Source organism: Bos grunniens, chromosome 21 (genome assembly GCF_055505025.1).
Source record: "Bos grunniens cultivar Pamir isolate PY7600 chromosome 21, Bosgru_T2T1.0, whole genome shotgun sequence".
Lineage (NCBI taxonomy): Eukaryota > Metazoa > Chordata > Mammalia > Artiodactyla > Bovidae > Bos > Bos grunniens.
Genome location: NC_141185.1, coordinates 69,847,843 through 69,860,594, shown reverse-complemented (window position 1 = coordinate 69,860,594; position 12,752 = coordinate 69,847,843).

The following is a 12,752-nucleotide window of genomic DNA, read 5'->3' as shown; positions in this document are numbered from 1 at the left end:
AGAATGAAACAAGAACACTTTTTAATACCATACACAAAAATAAACTCAAAATGGATTAAAGATCTAAACATAAGACCAGGAACTATAAAACTCCTACATGAAAACATAGGTAAAACACTCTCCGACATAAATCACAGCAGGGTCCTCTATGACCCACCTCCCAGAGTAATGGAAATAAAAGCAAAAATAAACATAATGGGACCCAATTCAACTTAAAGGCTTTTGCACAATGAAGGAAACTATAAGGATGCTGCAGAGAGAGATTCAGAATGGGAGAAAATAATAGCAAATGAAGCAACTGACAAAGAATTAAACTCAAAAATATACAAGCAGCTCCTGCACCTCATTCCAGGAAAATAAACGACCCAATCAAAAAGTGGGCCAAAGAACTAAACAGACATTTCTCCAAAGAAGACATACAGATGACAAACAAACACATGAAAAGATGCTCAACATCACTCATTATAAGGAAAATGCAAATCAAAACCACCATGTGGTACTCTCTCACATCGGTCAGAATGGCTGCTATCCAAAAGTCTACAAACAATAAATGCTGGAGAGAGTATGGAGAAAAGGGAACCCTCTTCCATTGTTGGTGGGAAAGCAAACTAGTACAGCCACTATGCAGAACAGTGTGGAGATTCCTTAAAAAACTAGAAATAGAACTGCCATATGACCCAGCAATCCCACTGCTGGGCATACACACTGAGGAAACCAGAAGTGATAGAGACAGGTGTACCCCAGTGTTCATCGCAACACTGTTTATAATAGCCCGGACATGGAAGCAACCTAGATGTCCATCAGCAGATGAATGGATAAGAAAGCTATGGTACATATACACAATGGAATATTACACAGCCATTAAAAAGAATATGCTTAAATCAGTTCTAATGAGGTGGATGAACCTGGAGCCTATTATACAGAGTGAAGTAAGCCAGAAAGAAAACCACCAATATAGTATATTAATGCATTTATATGGAATTTAGAAAGATGGTAACAATAACCCTATATGCGAGACAGCAAAAGAGACACAGATGTAAAGAACAGTCTTTTGGACTCTATGGGAGAAGGCAAGGGTGGGATGACTTGAGGGAATAGCATTGAAACATATATATTATCATATGTGAAACAGATCGCCAGTCCAGGTTCGATACATGAGACAGGGTGCTCAGGGCTGGTGCACTGGGATGACCCAGAGGGATGGGATGGGGAAGGTGGTGGGATGGAAGTTCAGGATGGGGAACACATGTACATCCATGGCTGATTCATGTCCCTGTATGGCAAAACCGCTACAATATTGTAAAGTAACTAGCCTCCGATTAAAACAAAAAATAAATAAATAAAAATAATATGGAAGGTACATGTTGCTAGAGATATTTTTAAAAGAAAAAATATCTTCCACAGATAATTTTATAAACTCTGGTGGTAATTTTTCTTTCCTTATTATTTAATAATAACAAGTAGTCTATATAAATGGCAACCCACTACAGTGTTCTTGCCTGGAGAATCCCAGGGACGGGGGAGCCTGGTGGGCTCCTTTCTATGGGGTTGCACAAAGTCAGACATGACTAAAGTGACTTAGCAACAGCAGCAGCAGTCTATATAAGAAAAAAGCATAAATTGTGATCTCATTCATTTAATGTATGTAATTACCCATTATTTGCTGACATTCAGAAAAAAGAAATCAGAATCTCTCCAGAGGAAAAAATATACTTCTACATTTCTTATTTCAGAATGTTGCAGCTGAAAATTTTCTCATTTAATGAAGAGAGATTAAGAATCTCATTTATAAAATTATAAATTATAATTTTAGTAAAAAGAATAGATAAAATGCTTATGTATTTCCTCTTTATTTTCAGAAAGATCTAAAACACCCACCAAGGTTATAGCAAACAGTAAGATAAATTAAATAAGTACAGTAAGTATTTAGTGTTGGGCACTACTGATTGACTGAACTGACGTGAAGTTAGAAACCACAAGAAACAGAAGGGCCAGAAATTCTTAATTCATAATACACCTCTGGAGGCCTAAAACAGGGCTCATCTTGAATTATCTCTAAACAAAAGTTTTGCTAGGTTAAATAGAAGGCATAGCTTCATTAATTTCAAAGCAAGAATTTTTTTTTTAAAGAGAAATCCTTCAAATTTAAATAAACTTCCAGAGGGAACTATAAACAAATCACATTGCTATACACCTGAAACTTACACAGTATTTTAAACTGACTACACTTCAATTCAACAAAAAAACTAGAACCACCATCAACCTCGAAAACAATCACCAGAAGAAAAAAAAAGGAACACACTTTTTTTTAGTTCTTCATAAAAATCAGCTATATGTCATTCAAAAAAGTATGAGCATTGTTTTTTTACAACCTCACTTTCTCTTATTAAGTTGAATTAGAAATAATTTCTCATATTTATAATATAGAGTTCCTGGTCTGACTGACCCCACAATTTCTGTTGTGTTTGTATAATATCTGTCTCATCTTCACCCTCATTCCATCTTATATTCATCTTGTCCTTCTTAAAGGAATTCTTCCCCTTCATCCTCCTCCCCATCTTCATATGCATTTAGTTGTTTTTCCTCAGTGCTTTGTAATTATTTTCTTTCATAACAGCATACTTAGTATGCCAATATTTATAAATCTGAATAATGCACATGTATGGCTCTTATTATCACACCATTTCATATTGTGACTTTGAGGGCTTCTATTTCTGTGGTGGGATACTTTTTGTCATCATAAGGATCAGGGGACTGGTATGTGAACAAATACAGGAAAGGAAGAGTTACAAACAGAACAAACTTACCTTTGTATGACCAAGGCCTGCTACAGACTTGAGAAGTTATGAAACAGACTCAGGCGATGGGAAGGCAGGATGACAGATGCCCTCAAACCAGGGTGATGGTTTGGGAAATGTTTCAACCACATCTTCAACATTACTATCAGAATTATTTTCCTGAGAGAAAGTTGTACTCTCTGGTCTCAAAATGCCACATTTTGCTTCTAGTACACTGAACAGAGAGAGTACATGAGAACATGTGTCATTTCAAATCAAGGAATAACACCAGGAGGACAGTCTTCAAATAACTTACTGTTTCTCATGGATTGCTGAGAAGCCTTCATTAGCTTCATTAACTTTGATTTCAGGACATGCTGGAGAAGAAATTAAGAGCTTGAAGAATATAACAGGTATCAACCTGAATAAAAGAATTATAACATCCCCCATTCCTCTATGATCTAACACAATGAGCACAGGCTCTGGAGTCATTCAGATGTGGATTCAAATCCCAGTTCTGTCACTGACTGATCTGCTCATGGGGAAAGGATTATGACAGATGACATCAGAAGCCCCAGATGTTCCTCTCCTTACCCCTGATTGACTGCTATACAAATACTAGGACACTCACTAGATTACTTTCTCTACCAAAATGTTCTAGAGTAATAATTTATCCCCGGTATTTTAGAGCACTATTGAAAAACTAAAACATTTAAATTAATTGCTATATTTTGAAATTTGCTTCCATGGTTAATATATACATGGATTATCACTTGTGAAGGGAAATATGAAAGTTTAGGTTTTAACAGAACCTTATTTAGATGAGCTAGAACTGCAAACACGATAAGCTACTTCTATTCTGTTTGTCAAACAGCTGGAGACCAATGAAACAGGGGGGAAAAATTCAGCTGCTTCCATGAAACAGGGGAAAAAAAAAAAACAAGGTTAAACCCATAGGGCAAGTATAATAACGTATGTGGAGAAACACATATATTTAGACTTTATATACAGTAGATCAGTAACATATCAGTATTCTTAAGGATATACTATGAGCAAAGCCTCCATTTCATATGATTTTATTAATATATTTTTATGCATCTACACTGTTCTTCAAATTTTATGAAAATATCAACATCAGTTCAGCTCAGTTCAGTTGCTCAGTTGTATGCAACTGTCTGCGATCCCATGGACTGCAGCACACCAGGCTTCCCCGTTCATCACCAACTCACAGAGGTTTTATAAACTCTTGTCCATTGAGTCGGGGTGCCATCCAACCATCTCATCCTCTGTCGTCCCCTTCTCCTCCAGCCTTCAAACTTTCCCAGAACTGGTATTTTCCAATGAGTTGGTTCTTCACGTCAGATGACCAAACTATTGGAGTTTCAGCTTCAGCATCAGTCCTTTCAATGAATATTCAGGGCTGATTTCCTTTAGAATGGACTAATTGGATCTCCTTGCAGTCCAAGGGACTCTGAAGAGTCTTCTCCAATACCACAGTTCAAAAGCAGCAATTATTTGGCGCTCAGCCTGCTTTATAGTCCAACTCTCACATCAATACATGACTACTATAAAAACCATAGGTTAGACTAGACAGAACTTTGATGGCAAAGTAATGTCCCTGCTTCTCAATCTGCTGTCTAGGATGGGAATAGCTTTTCATGCAAGGAGCAAGCGTCTTTTAATTTCATGGCTGCAGTCACCATCTGCAGTGATTTTGAAGCCCCAAAAAAGAAGTTTGTCATGCTTTCCATTGTTTCTCCATCTATTTGCCATGAAGTGATGGGACCAGATGCCATGACCTTAGTTTTCTGAATGTTTTGTTGTAAATCAACTTTTTCACTCTCCTCTTTCACTTTCATTAAGAGGTTCTTTAGTTCTTCAATTTCTGCCATCATGGTGGTGTCATCTGCGTATCTGAGGTTATTGATATTTCTTCTAGCTATCTTGATTCCAGCTGTGCTTCATCCAGCCCAACATTTCACATGATGTATTCTGCATATAAGTAAAATAAGCAGGGTGTAAATTGATATCCTTGATGTACTCCTTTCCTGATTTGGAACCAGTCTATTGTTCCATATCCAATTCTAACTGTTGCTTCTTGTCCTGTATATAGATTTCTCCGGAGGCAGGTCAAATGGTCTGGCATTCCCATCTCTGGTTCCTCTGCCTTTTCTAAATCCAAATTGAACATCTGAAGTTCATGGTTCACGTACTCTTGAAGGCTGGCTTGGAAAATTTTGAGCATTACTTTGCCAGCATGTGAGATGTGTGCCATTATGTGGTGGTTTGAACATTCTTTGGCATTGCTTTTCTTTGGGATTGGAAGGAAAACTGACCTTTTCCAGTCCTGTGGCCACTGATGAGTTTCCAGATCTGCTGGCATATTGAGTGCAGCACTTTCACAGCATCATCTGTGAGGATTTGAAATAGCTCAACTGCAATTCCATCACCTCCACTAGCTTTGGTCATAGTGATGCTTCTTAAGGCCTACTTGACTTCACATTCCTGGATGTTTGGCTCTAGGTGAGTGATCACACCATCCAGGTTATCTGGATCATAAAGATCATTTTTGTAGAGTTCTGTGTATTCTTGCCACCTCATCTTAATATCTTCTGCTTCTCTTAGGTCCATACCATTTTGTCCTTTATGGTGTCCGTCTTTGCATGAAATGTTCCCATGGTATCTCCAATTTTCTTCAAGAGATCTCTAGCCTTTCCCATTCTATTGTTTCCTCTATTCCTTTGCATTCATCACTGAGAAAGGCTTTCTTATCTCTCCTTGCTATTCTTTGGAACTCTGCATTCAAATGGGTATATCTTTCCATTTCTCCTTTGCCTTTTGCTTCTCTTCTTTCCTCAGGTATTTGGAAGGCCTCCTCAGACAACCATTTTGCCTTTTTGCTTTTCTTTTTCTTGGGGATGGTCTTGATAGCTGCCTCTTGTACAATGTCACAAATTTCCATCCATAGTTCTTCAGGCACTCTGTTTATCAGATCTAATCCCTTGAATCTATTGGTCACTTCCACTGTCTAATCATAAGAGTAAATACTACATGAAACTAATTTCAGAGCAGGAAAACTAATTTCACAACAAAACACTTTTACCTTGGTTTTAAGATCTAAGACTTCATTGTCTGATGTAGGCCCTAAATCAATGCCAGGTTTCTTGGGAAACCTTTAAAGCAAAAACATACAATAAAAACGAGTGAGCTCATGTCCTTGAACAAAAGAAAAAAAAAAGTGAAAGTTTGTCTATATATCAAATGAACTTTCTTGACATGAATAAAATTTGGCCTGTTTTAAAACAGCTTTTTTTTTTTTTTTTTTTTTTAAGATTTCTTGATGTGGACCACTTTTAAAGTCTTTACTGAATTAGTTCCAATGGTGCTTCTATTTTAGGGTTTTGGCTGTCTGACCCTGGGTCATGTGAGATCTTAGCTTCTCTGAGTATTGAACCCATACTGCCTACATTAGAAGATGTCTTACTAACCATCTTAACCACTGCACCCCTAGGGAAGTCTCCAAAAAAGTTGTTTGTTACCTATTTCTGCATCCATCTATCCCAACCTATGAAATATCTAGTTAACACTCATTCTTAGTTTCCATAACAGAGACTGACAGCCAATGTGTCGGCAGAGTCTAAAAATAATTTTTCAGTAAAAGTTCTAATTGCTGAACTGAAAATCCAATTGATGGATTGAAATAATTCTTGTTGCCCAAACTGGAATAAACCTGATGACTTAAAACAAAGAGAAAGAATAAGCTTTTCCTTCTCCATTGCCTGTTCAAGGTTCAGAGACGAATCTGAGTCCATCCAAAATGGGAGTCTTGGTCTGTCAGCAGGGATATCACTTACTGAGATGGCACCACTTCTCTCCTTTACTCTAAGGGAGTACAGGGAATTTCCCCACAATATCGAAACTTAAAATGTACATAAGTCAAAGAACTAATTTATATCTTAACTTATATGCTACATGGGTACTTCTCAGTCTCTGCTGAGGGCCATGGGAGTGGACGTTTGAGCCTGAAAGGCCAATTGTCAAATCACAGGTCAGCTCATTTTAACCAGGGTCAATTCATTAACCTCCTGAAACCACAGTTGTCTAATTAAGTAAAAGTAGGACCCAGCTACTTTACAAAGCTGCTGTGATGACTCTATGAGGTCACAAATGTTAAGCACGTAATGCAGTGTCTAACCCAGAGTAGAACACTGAACAACCATTAGTTTCTCTTCTCCATGTTCCCTTAGTTAAACATATAATTTACAACACCCATAAAATCCTACCTCCTTGAAGAGTCCTCTTCAGAACTCTCATCCACTATTAAAGAAAAAAAGCAAGATACATTTTAAATCAATGGAAGAAAAATACAGAATATTAAAACCCCAAGACTGAGGCTTTGTTTAAAAGCATTCCTTTCAAACCACACCTGGAGGCCACACTAGAGGAAGGGAACAGTGGTTGTACTATACTCCTGGGCCACTAATGCCTAAGAACCACTCCTCCCCTTTATAGTCATCAAATGCAAAACAAAACAACAAAGAAAATAACTGCTGTTTACAATGACCATAATCCTAAACAAACTCCAGGAGACTGACAGAAAATGATACTATACCATTAATACAATAAGTACTATAAGCTGACAATAGCACGCTTAAAAAGCACAGTATTTCTGGATTTCTATTGCCTGGAGGACTGAACAGAGACTACAGGTATCTTGCTGGGACATAACTACTCTGGCTCTTCAGTTCACAATGAAAACACCCTATCACAGGGAAGCTTGGTCAAAGGCACTGAACCTCAGAGCAAGGTAAAGCATTGGAAAAAAAGTCTTCTCTTCCTAGCCCTCTTTCCAAAGGCAAGAGAAGTAAGAAAGACATAGTGATTCCAGGTTTAGAAAGGATAATCTCTTGAAAGGCAGGTGGGGGAGGGCAAACAGGTAAAGGGGCTCAATTCAGTGATGAGAACGCGGACTAGACTTGTAGTGGTGAGCAAGAAGTAGGGTATACAGAAGCTGAACTTTTTTAAAAAGTTTCTTATATATATATATATGGAACTTTTTAAAAAGTTCAGCTTCTGTGTGTGTATATGTATGTATGTGTATATATATATATATACATGTATACTAACATGTTTAAAAAGAATCTCTTGAGACTATCTCCTTCCATTGCTCAAGAGTATCTGGACCACACAGATCAGGATGGTCCAAAGAGTGCTATGTACTAGTGAGGGATATCATTATATCAGTCCTTCCCATTATATGTCAAATGTTTATAGAAATCATACTTTTTCAGCTTGGAAGGTATACATCATCACATCCTAAGCTGATTAACAAAGGGAGGGAGGGAAGGATGGAGAGAACCACGGACTCTGGTGCTGTTGGACAACATTTCCCAGGGGTCGTCATGATCTGATGCTGGAGGGATGACTCACATGCAGTGACTCCACAGGGAGAGGAGTACTGCAAGCTTGAGCAAGGAGAGCAGGGGCAGTGATTTTTAAATGTTTTCACCCTGTGACATCAGAACAATGCTTAGTACATAGAAGATACTTGAATGTATCTGTTTAGTGAACAAATGAACAAATAAATAAACATGTTTTCTTTGAAAATTTTCTTCAGGAAAATTCAGAAATTAACCAGAGAAAAACTGTATTCTGAGCGTATTGAAGACCAAGACACTGTCATCTCTGTATCTCCTCTGACTAGTGTAATAAACCAACCTACAGTTCTTTGATAGATGTTTTTGTTGTTTAGTCACCAAATCGTGTCTGACTCTTGTGATTTCATGGACTACAGCTCATCAGGCCCTTCTGTCCATGGGTTTTCCCAGGCAAGAGCTTCAAAGCGGGTTGCCATTTTCTTCTCCAGGGGATCTTCCCGACACGGGGATCAAGCCGTATCTCCTGCAGTGGTGGGTGGATTCTTTACTACTGAGCCACCTGGGAAGCCCCCTTTGATTAGATAGAGATCTACTCAGTTAAAGGTATCCTTGAATACCCTGTACAATGTGCTAGATGCAACATCCAGTGGACCCAATGCTGTTTTTGTGCTTTTATTAGAACCTGCAGAGTCCCAAGTTGTTCTATTTGAATATCTAGTATGATAATCTTTTAACTGATGGCAAGATAACATCTTGTTCTTACAAAAATATACTCTCATGACAATTGTCCAACCCACAAAAGAAAATATCTGATCCTAATGAAATCAACCTATCTCACTGTCTCTGGATCTGTAAGGAATGAAGCTGGTAATCTAGACCTGCTTGGTACAATAGGAAAAATAACTGGTTCTCAACCAGGCATTGCTTTTCTGCCTTCTGTACAATTGGCAGATTCTTTCAGAAATAATCTCTCACTACTATGCTGCACACTGCTTCAGCTTTGCAGTTATTGTTTATCATTTCTTATCCTACCAGGAAGGGATTATTCAAGTTCCCAGTTTTAATGATGGTAACTATTTCAGTGAGACTAATCACTACAGGGGATGACAGAGGATGAGATGGCTGGATGGCATCACTGACTCGATGGACGTGAGTCTGGGTGAACTCCAGGAGTTGGTGATGGACAGGGAGGCCTGGCATGCTGTGATTCATGGGGTCACAAAGAGTTGGGCACGACTGAGCGACTGAACTGAACTGAACTGAATCACTACACAGTAAAAGTTAAAGTGAAAGTGAAGTCACTCAGTCGTGTCCGACTCTTTGCGACCCCATGGACTGTAGCCTACCAGGATCCTCTGTCCATGGGATTTTCCAGGCAGTAGTACTGAAGTGGATTGCCATTTCCTTCTCCAAGGGATATTCCTGACCCAGAGATCAAACCTGGGTCTCCTGCATTGTAGACAGATGCTTTACCATCTGAGCCATCATTCACTAAATCCAAACTATTTCTAAAAATGAAAGTTCACTTTCATAAGATGTCCAATCTGCTGTACTATGACTATAGATGAAATATCCATCATACTCACTGAATTTTTTCTGATTTACACAAAGATCTAATATATGACTTTAGGGGCCATATTAAAGAGATGGATTTCTTATCAGATAATACTGTCTTTGATGTTAAATCACCTACGATTAACTTCTTAAAGCATTCTGAATACTAGAGTATAAAAAAATTAATTAAAAAATAAAATGCACATGCAATTTACACTACTTTTTTCATAGTTCTTTCATTATTGAAACTTTCTCATTCCTACTTTATCTATGGTAGAATCACTGAGAGTAATTTGGTATCAGATGACGTACCTGTGTTGCTATTTTCAGGAGAAGTTTTAGGTCTCTTTTCTTTATATTCAGAAATCAGATGGCAAAAGCTATGTGTTAAAAATGTGATAAATAATATTTTAACACTGATACGAAAAACAACTGCCAAATTCTTAGATCATTTCAGACAATGTCAGAGATTATATCAAAACTTCAATTGCCATATACTTTTCAAGTTTCTAAGTTCTATAAACTTTTATTTAACATGTAGTAAAGGAGAAAGTAAAGGTATATTTTCACCCTGCTTATTTAACTTATATGAAGAGTACATTATGAGAAACACTGAGCTGGATGAAGCACAAGCTGGAATCAAGACTGCCGGGAGAAATATCAATAACCTCAGATATGCAGATGACACCACCGTTATGGCAGAAAGTGAAGAAGAATTCAAAAGCCTCTTGATGAAAGTGAAAGAAGAGAGTGAAAAAGTTGGCTTAAAGCTCATCATTCAGAAAATTAAGATCATGGCATCTGGTCCCATCACTTCATGGCAAATAGATGGGGAAAGAGTGACTGACTTTGTTTTTTGGGGATCCAAAATCACTGCAGATGGTGATTGCAGCCAAGAAATCAAAAGACGCTTACTCCTGGAAAGTAAGTTAGATCAACTTAGCATATTAAAAAGAAGAGTCATTACTTTCAGGTCAAGGTTATGGTTTTTCCAGTAGTCATGTATGGATGTGAGAGTTGGACTATAAAGAAAGCTGAAAGCAGAAGAATTGATGCTTCTGAACTGTGGTCTTGGAAAAGACTCCTGAGAGTCCCTTGGACTGCAAGGATATCCAACCGGTCCATCCTAAAAGAAATCAGTCCTGGATGTTCATTGGAAGGACTGATGTTGAAGCTGAAACTCCAATATTTTGGCCACCTGATACGAAGAGCAGACTCATTTGAAAAGACCCTGATACTGGGAAAGATTGAAGGCAGGAGGAGAAGGGGACAACAGAGGATGAAATGGTTGGATGGCATCACAGACTCAATGGGCATGATTTTGAGTAAACTCTGGGAGTTGGTGATGGACAGGGTGGCTTGGCGTGCTGTGGTTCATGGGGTCCCAAAGAGTCGAACACGACTGAGCAACTGAACTGAACTGAAAGGAGAAAGAAAAGGAAGATGAAGTAGTCATGAACTCAGGGCAGTACAGCTCCAATAATTAACTAGATTTAGCTTGGCATATGAAAAATCTCTCAAGCTTGCAAGTCCTACCTCTATAACCAACTGCTCTTTGTTCCTGGAGGAGTTGTTTCTCTTCAGTTCAAAGTCTTCCTCTACACAACTGGGATATTACTACCTTATTTCAAAAGAGGATTAATAGGATGTAATGAGATAATATACCCCCAAAATGATTGCAGAAACAAAGAGTGGAATAATTTCATCTTCAAATTTATTGCTGTAATTACTTTGGAATTCCAAGTAAATCCCAATGTGTGCTTTTTCATATGTTTAATATTAAAGTGTTGCATGAAACTGTTATTAATTCTGGTGACTAGATGTTCTTTGTGGTTTGTAATTTAGGGAATCTCAGCTTTTAGATAATGTGTACCTAAATTTATTTATAACATATGAATTCACTACATTAGATAACATAATAAACCACCATTATTTCAGCTAATTACACCAAGAGCAGAAAACTAATCACAGTCAAGACCTGGCCTGGACCACTACTCTTCCTTCTCTACCTACTCAAACTCTGAACGAGCAGATCTTCCTGACAATGATGTTTAATCTCCATGTTCCTCTCCAATTCACTTGGAAGACATATCCCTACTCTTACAGTAGGTACTGGCAGGTTCTAGACAGGGCTTACCTCTCTGAATTCCAGCCTACTTACTTGAGATTTAGGGATTTCTGCTGAATGGGTTCCTTATGGGGCAGATACTGAAAACATTTAAGGCAGAGGCAGACAGAAGTCCGTTGGAAGATTTTCATTATTACAGGAAACAGATCCCACGAGGGGCCAAGCATAACTAGGGAATCTCAGGCAAGCTGGCACCCACTACTCTAGGAAGGATGACAGGGAACCTGTGACCTAATAAAAGGTTCCCCCCACAGGACAGAAAGCCACCTTGAGTTTCAAGTCTAGATACAAAGGAGAAAGGGAAGTCTGCTCAATCCCTGCAGGAGCACTTGACCCTCTCTGACAGCCTAAAATGGTCCCCACTGATATCTGCTAACAGAAAAGATAAATAAGAGCCTCAAGGGCACCTCATCATGAAGATCTAGGCTTCCATGTGGGCTCCACATAAGGTCTCTGAGTGAGGGGGGAAGCTAGGCCTCCAAGCTGCCCAAACTGGGTGCTGGAGCTTTGTTTGCAGCAGTGACTGAGTGACAGCATACATATGAGAACAAATGAGCTCTCACTCTGAAGTCGACGTGTCCATCACCTTAAAGCCTGGGGAACCTGGACCCAGAGGGGTGGCCTGGGAGCAGAGGTCAATCATGAGCCCACTGCAGGATTTTTTTTTTTTTCTTTTAAAATGATTTTTTGGTGTGTGTGTTAGTAAAATTTTTTTTTTTTTTTTTTTACTTTACAATATTGTGTTGGTTTTGCCATACATCAACATGCATCCGCCACGGATGTACATGTGTTCCCCATCCTGAATGATTTTATTAAAGGTTTTTTATAGAGCCACATCCAGACTCCAGATCCAGCTACCAAGCAGACCCTGTCAAGACCAGCTGTAGCAGCAGTGCTGCAGCAGTAGAATCAATG